Raw genomic sequence first — 9,777 nt, forward strand, 5'->3', positions numbered from 1 at the left:
TACCACACACTCCACTCCAGGTGGCTCTCAGAAACTGCAGTAGGAGCTGCTGCACACAGAGCAGCTGAAAATGCGGTCATGCTGATACTGCAAAAGCCTCTCTAAGACTCGGTTTTGGAGTTTCAGAAAGCAGGCATTCTTTATTGCAGCACTGAGTGCACAGGGTAGGTCCTCCTATCATACACACTGAGTTCAGAGCAACTTCTGCTTATATTGTTACATACATATTATATTTCTCAAAGTCGTCATACATATTATTTTCTCAGAACTTTATCTACATAGGGTCCATTCCTTTTGTGCATGTGCTCTTAATCACAAAGAGGGTCTTTGAGAGTCTTCAGGACCCTCTGGTGGTGGTCACCTTGATGTTCCTTCAGTCCTGAGTTTGTTCATTATCAGTTTATTTGTATAACTCAATTCTTCTTTTCACAGTTAGTAACCCTTAACCACAAAGTTCTGATATTTTAATTTGTGTCTTAGTCTGAGTCTACATTTACATCCTAGATATCTTAAGATAGTTGACAACTGCATCCTCGATGTCTGTATTTTAGATATCTTAAAATAGCTGAAGCAAGCATTAAGTACAACTTAATCTACCATAAATGGCAAACCCAAAATGTTCTACTTTAAGGCAGTGATGAGTGTATAGTCTTCTTTCAATTCCATTGTCTGTGTTCTTTCAAGGACTTAGAACAAATTTAACTTTGTTATTAATGTAAAAAAAGTTGGTTTTTTAATAGCATGGTTGCTAAATCACATGGCTAAATAAAATTATGAGGATTTCAAAAGTATCACCTTACTTCTACATGAGTAGGAATAGGCAGACATCAGAAAGGAAACTTGCAAATTCTGTGCTCCAGTAATGGTAGTTTTGTGTGCTACTGTTCAAAGAATGTTAGCCAGTGGACCTTTTGTGGCATTGAATTGCATTTCAAGGTGCTAAACAAGAAGAGGTTGAATCTAGTCACTTTCAACTAGAGAAAAGCAAAAGCCTGAGCTGCAACTGCAGTTTCCAAGTGCTACAAGTTGCAACAAGCTTTGTGTCAGCTTCTGTTTTGAAGCTGATCCAGGAGGAAATCTTTATTATTTATAGACCTGTTTTAAATTAGTTGGTTAACTTAATAATTTGTCATAATGCTTGGTAAAGAGAGTCCAGCAGACACAGTGAGATTTTGTGTGAATTAAAATTGTATCTGGTCTGACAGCAAGTTTTGGAAATCTATGATGCTTGTCACATTAAGGTCAATGATGGCTCATAAGTTTGGGTGAGATGCCAGTCAACATAGCGATTAATAAAAGTTTAGAAGCCTGCCACAAAAAAATGGAAAGGCAGAGGATTTACACATTCTCAAACACTTGTTTGTTCCACAGGATATGGATTGTAACCAACATTTTGTATGGGCTATGGACAGACAGAGGCAAAAATTATTATAAATCACAAAGTCCTCTGGAAAAAGGAGAATGGCCACCCTTTGAGTCCATTGAAAAGCTTTCATTGGCTTATTTTGTCTAAGGAAGTCAACAGTCCTCAAAACTGTATTTATTTGCCACTTTGAGAAAAAATATAGCCTTAATTAGACTTCTTGTGATTATCACATGAACTCATGAGGCAACTTATTATAAACTCTTTCAGTTAGGAACCACGTCAATAATTGAAGCAGGTGAAGAAAATCAAGGGCATTGAGTCACTACACCTTTCAAAACAAGGAATAAAGATGTTTTTCTCTGCCATATCATCTTCTCAGCTGTATATCCCATAACCAGTCAAGAAACTGAACTTCAGAATTGAATATTCTGGATTTCATTCTACCTTTACTCCAGCAAAGCTATGGTTTGTCTCTAATTCCTTTTATACCCATTTTGTATAAGACCTAATTAATGTTTAAACCCTTACCAAAGTCTTCCATTAGAGATTTACTTTATTTCTGGGAGGCATAGAGCCATCAGAACTAACATGTATCATTTGTTTGACAGTTTTATGGTTCAGTTGGAACAATTTGCAGAGCTGTCCATCATTATCTTCCCCACAGCTTTGCATCCTTTCTATTTTAGTCATGAACTGCAGAACAGAGCAGAGTAACAGGCCACTAAGTGATATGTAGAAACTGAAGGAATGAAGTTCAGAAATACCACTGGAAATACTTTGCCTGATGATTTATTAATTTGTTTTACTTTGTTTTGGAAAAGCTTAGCTGTAGTGCATTAGAAGAGGAGCTGTGCTTCACAGGCATCTCCTCAGCAGACCAGGACTTGCAATACATTTGTGTCATGAGTTTACACAGTTCTCCCCTTCAAGTAGTAGCACTAACTGTTGCTTCTTTGAAGCTGAGCAGAGAGTGACAAACATCTGTGCGGTCTTAGCCTGAGCTTGACAGTGCACTGTGGAAAGCTGGTAAAAGATTTTTTGCACTCTCTGAGTGTGTGAGTATCATCTGGTAGGGCAATAAAAGGACAGAAGAGAAAACACATTAACTCCAGCTATTGGGCAGCTCTGCGGGTGCATTGTCTTGCAAAACAAGGGAAAAGCCTGTGCCCTTGCTGCTCCAGGACTGGACAATCTTCATCAGTCTGTGGAATGGCTGTGCCTCTCCCATATGCTTCCCAGAGACCTCTTTAGGTGCCTAGAAACAAATGCCCAGACATACCCCCTTCCCCACACTACCTGACTTAGATTCACAACAGGCCTTATATCCTGACAGATTGACCTGTAGTCACAGTTAAACCATGAATAAATGGTGACAATTTGTGATAACCTTCCTATTTCATTGCCATTCCAAATGATAGTGTGAGATATTCATGCCAGCACTTCATATAGCTTCCACATGAAGCTCATTTGTCTTCTAAAAGAACAGTGACCAGTCCTAGGGCAGCAGCCTCTTGCCAGCTGCTCCACCATTTTATACAGTTCTCTCTAGAAGCATTTTGCAATGGCAGTAGGAGCCAAACAGCATGCTCCCATGTGAAAACAAAAGCTTGGAATTTGCCTCTCAGACTTGTATTCACACTTTGCCTGTTAGAGAATGAGAGAAACAAGTCCTGAAAAGTACGTGTGCGTCGTGGTACCCAGTGTAACACAAGATGAATTTGTCGAGTTGCATGAAAGATTGTTGCTGTTCTTGCCCACAGGTTTCAGGCCAAGGAGAAGGTATACGTCATACTTGTGGGCAGGTAATTCATGGGAATATTTCTCAGGCAAGGTTTCCCCATTTGTTGAGTGGTGGAGTGGATAAGTTCAGATTAAGTACTTATTTTCGAGAAACAGGACTCTTAAAATAATACATTAAAACTGTCTATTTTTGAAGTTCAAACAATATCTCAAAGCAGAACACAAGGTCATCTGGCTTTAGGGCTTTGCAGATCCTTCCTAAATAGACTTTGTGAATTCTTTTGCACAGTTAAACTTCTCAGTTTTACCACTTTCTGGAAATGAACAATTAAACTCCTTGAACTGGATCAGAAGTGCTTTTCTCAACAGTCCAAAGCAGTTTCAGCAGCTCAACAGACATGAGTGTTTCAGTCATTTGGGATTTTATGGGCATATGATTCTGAATATTATATAGGCTATGACAGAGCCTAACCTGAACAGGACAGAATCATCAGAGGACTTAGATCAGCACAGTCCATCAGATTCAAGTTTGCCTTGCACTCTTAGGGCCTTCTCAACCTATCAACATGATTAGTGAAGGTTTATTTGTGTGCATACACACAAACTGATAGTTTTTTATGTGACAAGCAACAAAGTATTCTGTGAGTATAGGCTACAAAAGCAGTAAAAGGCAGTAAAATCTAAAGATGTTTATCAGACTGGCTTTAAATTTTAATTTTTTTCCCCTCTCAAAATCAACCATTGTCTTTTCAAAGAACCTGCTCCAAAAAATACAAATTAAGTTACTTTAGAAATTTCTACTGGCCATGGAGGTGGCCAAGGAAAATGAGGTGTCTTTGCAAAGAATGTGTCTCTTCTTTCCATATGTACCTTATTTCAAATTTTGACCTTGTCTGGCTTGCAAGGCATCTAGATGTCTCTGAACTCAAAAGTCCTGTTGCCTGAGCCAGTAACTCCTGTTGGCTACTGAATTTTACCACTGAATTTGCACTCCTGAAGCCAACAGGTGTCCTGCTAATTTGTATTTACCTTCACCACTTTTTATTCAAAACTGGTGCATCTTTTGTAGTATGCATGAATGAAAGTTGGAATCTGCCCAGCCTGCTCTGCATATACCAGCTCAAGACATTCTTCAGCTTTGTTTGTTACTACATATTTACATTCCTCCTTTACACAGGTAATGCAGGCTTATTTAAGATGCTCTTAGTAATGAGCCATTGATAGTCTACCAAAATGCAAATCACAACAGTTAGTACAAGATTCTGCTGCCCAACTATATTGCTGATTACTATCAATGTTTTGTATCTGTTTTTGCATCATTAGATGTTCATAGGGGTAAGCCATAAGTTCCAACACAATAGATTACAGTATTATAGCTGCAATGCCTGAAGGCACATAGCACAGAAAGCTAACATAAGATCTGCTGCACAGTCTTTCAAGGCCTGCAAAGGAATTGTCATATTTTCCCACACTTCTGTCACCCAATTTTCTCTCAAAGAGAAGACAATTGTCATCATTAATGTAAGTCGGTCCTAGTCATTGTCCATCTGAACATCTTCCTTCTTTGGAAATTTTAGAGGGTGACAAGTGTTACAAGCATACAGCAATGGGGAGTCTGTGGCAGTCTCAGAGTCTGGAGAAGATCTATGAGGAAAAGCATTGTTATTCTGTTGTGTCAGATGAAACAGAGTGGAATGTCTCTAGCCTAACCTAATCTACTCAGAAAGCAGAGTTAGCTAGTCTCTGCAGAGCAGGTTCTGAGATGTCACTGTTCTAAGTCAGGCTTGGCAGCACCAAATCTTCCAGAGAGAGCCTGGAAATGGACACCTCATTTCTGTATATCTAGAGTTAGATGGAATTATTCCCCCATTAAGAAGATTACCTACTTCTGCCTGAGGCAAAACCAGGAATGGCTCAGCTCTGCCTAAACATAAGGCCTCATTGCAAAGACTGTGGCATGGCTACTGACAATTAGAAACTTCTGTGTAATCCCAAGTGTATGCACAAATCTTGTAGCCTGTTCCCTTCAGAGGTTGCCTTGTTCATCGTTAAGTTACATGGTAATACTTATGTAATTAAAGCAGATCATCTTCTGAAGGCTTTTTTCTACTTCCTTCCTCTCTCGGTTACAATACTTATTATGAGGTTGCTGTTATTCTCCTTTCTTCCTTTCAAATGCTCTTTCAGAGCACGACAGAAAAAATAGTTTCAGACCATAATGATATTAGGCTTTCTCCTTACACTTTTTGGCCAGAGGCACAAGAGTTATTGATGGCTCAGCCTGTCCTAGAAATGCCTGGATTCATAAGATTCACAAAACTACGCATTAGATTAAGTGCACAGCTCTGTGTAGCTGTCAGACGCTCATTTAGCAAAAATAAAGCATTGCTACATAAAGAAGGACAGGCAACTTTGTTGATGACCTCTGTGCCTCACTCACTAATATAAAGTCCATAGGAGAGATGAACAAGTCTAAACACCAACCAAAAGCAATATCCTACCACTTGCCTCTTGTTAACCTGAGTGCACCCATCTGTGCTTTCAGTTACAGAGTTACTGTTTTCTTATTGGGATTGCTCCTCACATTGCAGAGGACAGATTTTTAAATTTTCCCTTCTTTCTGAATTACCAGAAGATTCGAATCTTAATTTGTCATCCACATAAATGGGAATGGACAGCTAGTTTCCTTTGGCAGCCTTGAAGAGCTGTCCTTCCAGGTACAAACTTAGGGGGGACCCAAAAGGTTGAAAAATCATAGCTCAGGCTTCCCAAAGTAACATGTTTCAGAATCACTGGAGTTTTGGTTCTGGAGTTTGGAGTACCTTTGTTGTTTATACCTCTGCAGATGGTGATTGATTTAAATTCTATTAGTCCCACAGCTCTGTTTTTAAGTATGCTTTGAGAGATAGTAATTGATTAATGAATAAAATAGATTAAAAGTATTTTCAGCTGAAGTCTGGATTTTTGTCTAAGTGGTTCCATTTTCAGAAGGATGGCACCATTTTCTAAGGATAAAAGAGTTTTCTCCCTGCCCTTCATATAAACCAGCTTAGAATTGAAATATTTCATGTAGGAGTCATATCATAATGAGACTTCATGAGAGAGGTCAGTTTGGTCTGCTTGAAGATCTGAAGCTGCTGTATGTCACTACAGTCATGGCATGCTACTCTTCTCCTTGTGGGAGCTCTAACAGGGAGTTTAGGTTCATCCAGATACTTGTTTTTATCATTTCTAATTTTTTATCTAAAAATAAATTTAAATGTCTTGTGAAAATGTGTGAGGTTTTCCGACAAACTGTAGGCATGGCTCAGAAAAATAGCTCTTGGCTATTTAAAACAACACTGCTAACAAACGGCATAATCTAAGTGCAAGTTCTGTGGCACAGCACAGACTCAGTTTTAGCCCTAAAATAACACTTTTCACTTTCAAAGAGGACAAGATTCACCGGAATCTTGAACCAGTTCCTTCTGGAGAACAAAAGTGTTCCCTGAGAAGAATTCTGACCAAAGTTCTCAGCTGGTGGGAAATGCAAGCACACCTAATATGCTCTATTGCATGTCAAGGGTGTGACATCAGTGCTGCTCTAAACCTGCATGCTTTTATAGGCTTTCATGGAATCAGAAGAAAAACATTTACACAACTTCTTGGTTCCAGGTGGAATTTTAACAGGACTATTGCGGTTTGACTTACCAAATTCCTGCCCGTTTCCGTCATACATTTTGCTCCAAAATTTCTCAAGATTTTGCATCTTTAGTTTTTGCCAGAAGGACTCCTATGGACCAATATCCTGTAAAGTCTGGTGAAAAGCAGAAACAGGAGCTTAGTTTTAGGTGAAATTATGATTGTGAACATACCTGATTATCCAGGGAGTATCTCTTTGTGTTTTGTGTCCTGAAGCTCATATTTTCCAGGTCATTTTTTGTTGACTCTCACGACTGCTCAGTGCTTTGGTTGCTCCATGTATTCAGGCAACATAAAGATTTTTTCTTCTGTGCCTTGTCTCCTATGCCAGTTTAGATATTGACTCCTTTGAAGAAGAGCTGTCTCTCAGTGTGTTTGTGCAGACCCCATGCAATGTCAATCATTTTGACACTTAAATACTTGGCTGCCCCTTCATTATAGGGTGGCATCTTCACTGCCCATTGGCTTTGAGGAACTCCAGAAACCTTTAGTGGCATGTTGAGAAAGTGGGTGGTCATCGTACTCACTACTGTTGTCTTTTCCCTAACAATATTGCTACTTGAGCCATAATCCTCAATACAGGAAGAGGACATTAGGAGAGCCCTCTATGCTCATTGAATCCCACAATTAATCTTTTTGGGATATTATATCATAGCATCCCTTTACACATTTCTATTTATGCTTCTGCTTGATTTGTTTTTTCCCTACTTAAGAGATGTTAAATTTCTTAGAAGTAAAATGCTGGCCATATTAACATCTCTGGAGTCAGTGCAGATATCCATGTAGAAGTAGGTAGCTTCCAAGGGATGCTTCCCAAAATGGTGTGGTCTTTATGTTATTTATGTTATCACAAGTATATGCATAAATGAAGAGATTGTCTATCTCCATTATACCTCTTCAGAGCTGCTTCAAAATATGCCTTTATTTTCATTTTGGGATTCAGAAGAAATGTCATCTATAGCAAAGAGGTCAAAAGAAGGTACAGAAACATCTAATCCACCTCTCCCTACAATGTAGACATCTGTTTGCACCAATGAAAAGTACTTACATTAGTGAAGCATGGAAAGATGTATTTTACACATCAAAAACACACTTCCAGACTTGTTCTTTAGTAAACATTCCAAACAAAGATGATCAGTTTGAGTTTTAGTTCTTTGAAACAGATTAGGTTTTCTCAGCCTATGTAAGCCTCCAACAAGTTGTAAGACCAGTTTGTCCAACCTGGAAGTTACAAACTAAAAAAGTGATGTAATTTGACCCTATATGTACAATGGAAGATGCTTTGAGGATGTTGCCATCAGTGACACTTTAGCTTCTAAAAGATTGATCTTTGTGTTATACTCTGAGTACTGCAGTTGCAGTTGCATAGCAGCATCCTGGGAACAAGCATTCTCATTAATGTACTTGGCTACTCAGTGTGTAATGAACTGCCTGACTTGCCAGACTTTGTAGCCAGGATATCAGTGAGAGTCTGACAGCAGTGTTGCAATTCAGTCTCTTTAAAACAATTGAAAAAAGAAGAAAGGGCTATATCACAGAGGAAGCTACTAAACTGAAGATATCCTGTGCTCATCATATGGAAATGCTGTAATCTGTACAAGCTACAAGGCCTCTTCTCACTCATCATTTTAAAGCTAACAAAAAAATGCTTTCATAAAATGATTGTAAAGCATGAGCATGTTGCTGTGCACATTTGCACACTGTAGCTGTTGAGGTTCCATCCTCTCTCATTCTTCATATCTCTTGCACACTAGAAGCCATTGGTGAGTGCCTAGTGAATCAGAAAGCAAGTGCTGTGGGCATGAGGTCCCAGAGCTGAAGAGATTCCAAAGGGCTTAAAAATGAGTGAGATGTAGACTTTGCTGCAAGGAGTGCAGGAGATGCACCAGCTATATGAGTGTACTGCTCAGGGCGTGAGACTGAACTGTGTTAACACTTAAGTAAAGAGTAATGACTAGTAAGTGTTTCTGTGGTAGCTGAATGTCTGCCAACAAGGCAGTGAAAACTCCATTCCTAATATTCTCCTGATAAACACTCTAGTAGCATGATTTATTGTTTGTGGTATTCAGGAGTCAAACAAAACAGGGGAACCCAACTATGCTCAGCACTAACACAGGTTAATAGAAACTTTCTGCCCTGATGAGCCCTGATGTGATCAGCACAAATCAGGCAGGTACAACATGTGAAAGGTGAGAGCCAAGATCAATATAATACTGTATTCTTCTGTCTCCCTGGAACTGCTATGTCACTGCCCTATGGTTCTCAAGCTACAGAAGAAGAATTAAAGAAAGAATGGAGAACAGCAGTCATTGGTATTGCTTCTATGCAGCTATAGGAAATGATGTTAAGTCTCTAAAGAATGTAGGTTTTGGCAAGCCAGCAGGATTTTCATGTCAACCATTTATAGAGAATCATAGAATCACAGGGGAGCAGTACCAGGGCTCCCTCACCTTCACAGCAGAGAAGCTTCTCCTCATGTTCAAGTGGAACGTCCTATGTTCCAGTTTGTGCCCATTACTGTTGTCCCAACACTGGTCACCACTGAAAAAAGACTCACCCCAGCCTCTTGATATCCACACTTCAGGTATCTTTAAGTGCTGCTAAGATCCCCCCTTAGTCTTCTCTCGGCTAAACAGATATTCCAGTCCCCTGATCATCTGTTCCTGCCCTGGACCCTCTCTAGAATTTCCATGTCCTTCTTCACCTGGGAAGCCCAGAACTGGACACAGGACTCCAGATGAGGCCTCACCAGGGCAGAGTAGAGGAGGAGGAGAACCTACCTCAACCTGCTGGCCGCACTCTTCTTGATGCATCCCAAGATGCCATTGGCCTTCTTGGCCACAAGGGCACATTGCTGGCTCATATTTAGTTTATTATCAACCATTACTCCCAAGTCCCTCTCTGCAGAGCTGCTCTCCAGCAGGTCAATCCCCAGCCTGTACTGGTGCATGGGGTTGTTCCTTCCCAGATGCAGGACTCTGCACTTGTCC

The sequence above is a fragment of the Colius striatus genome, chromosome Z (assembly GCF_028858725.1).
Source record: "Colius striatus isolate bColStr4 chromosome Z, bColStr4.1.hap1, whole genome shotgun sequence".
Taxonomy (NCBI): domain Eukaryota; kingdom Metazoa; phylum Chordata; class Aves; order Coliiformes; family Coliidae; genus Colius; species Colius striatus.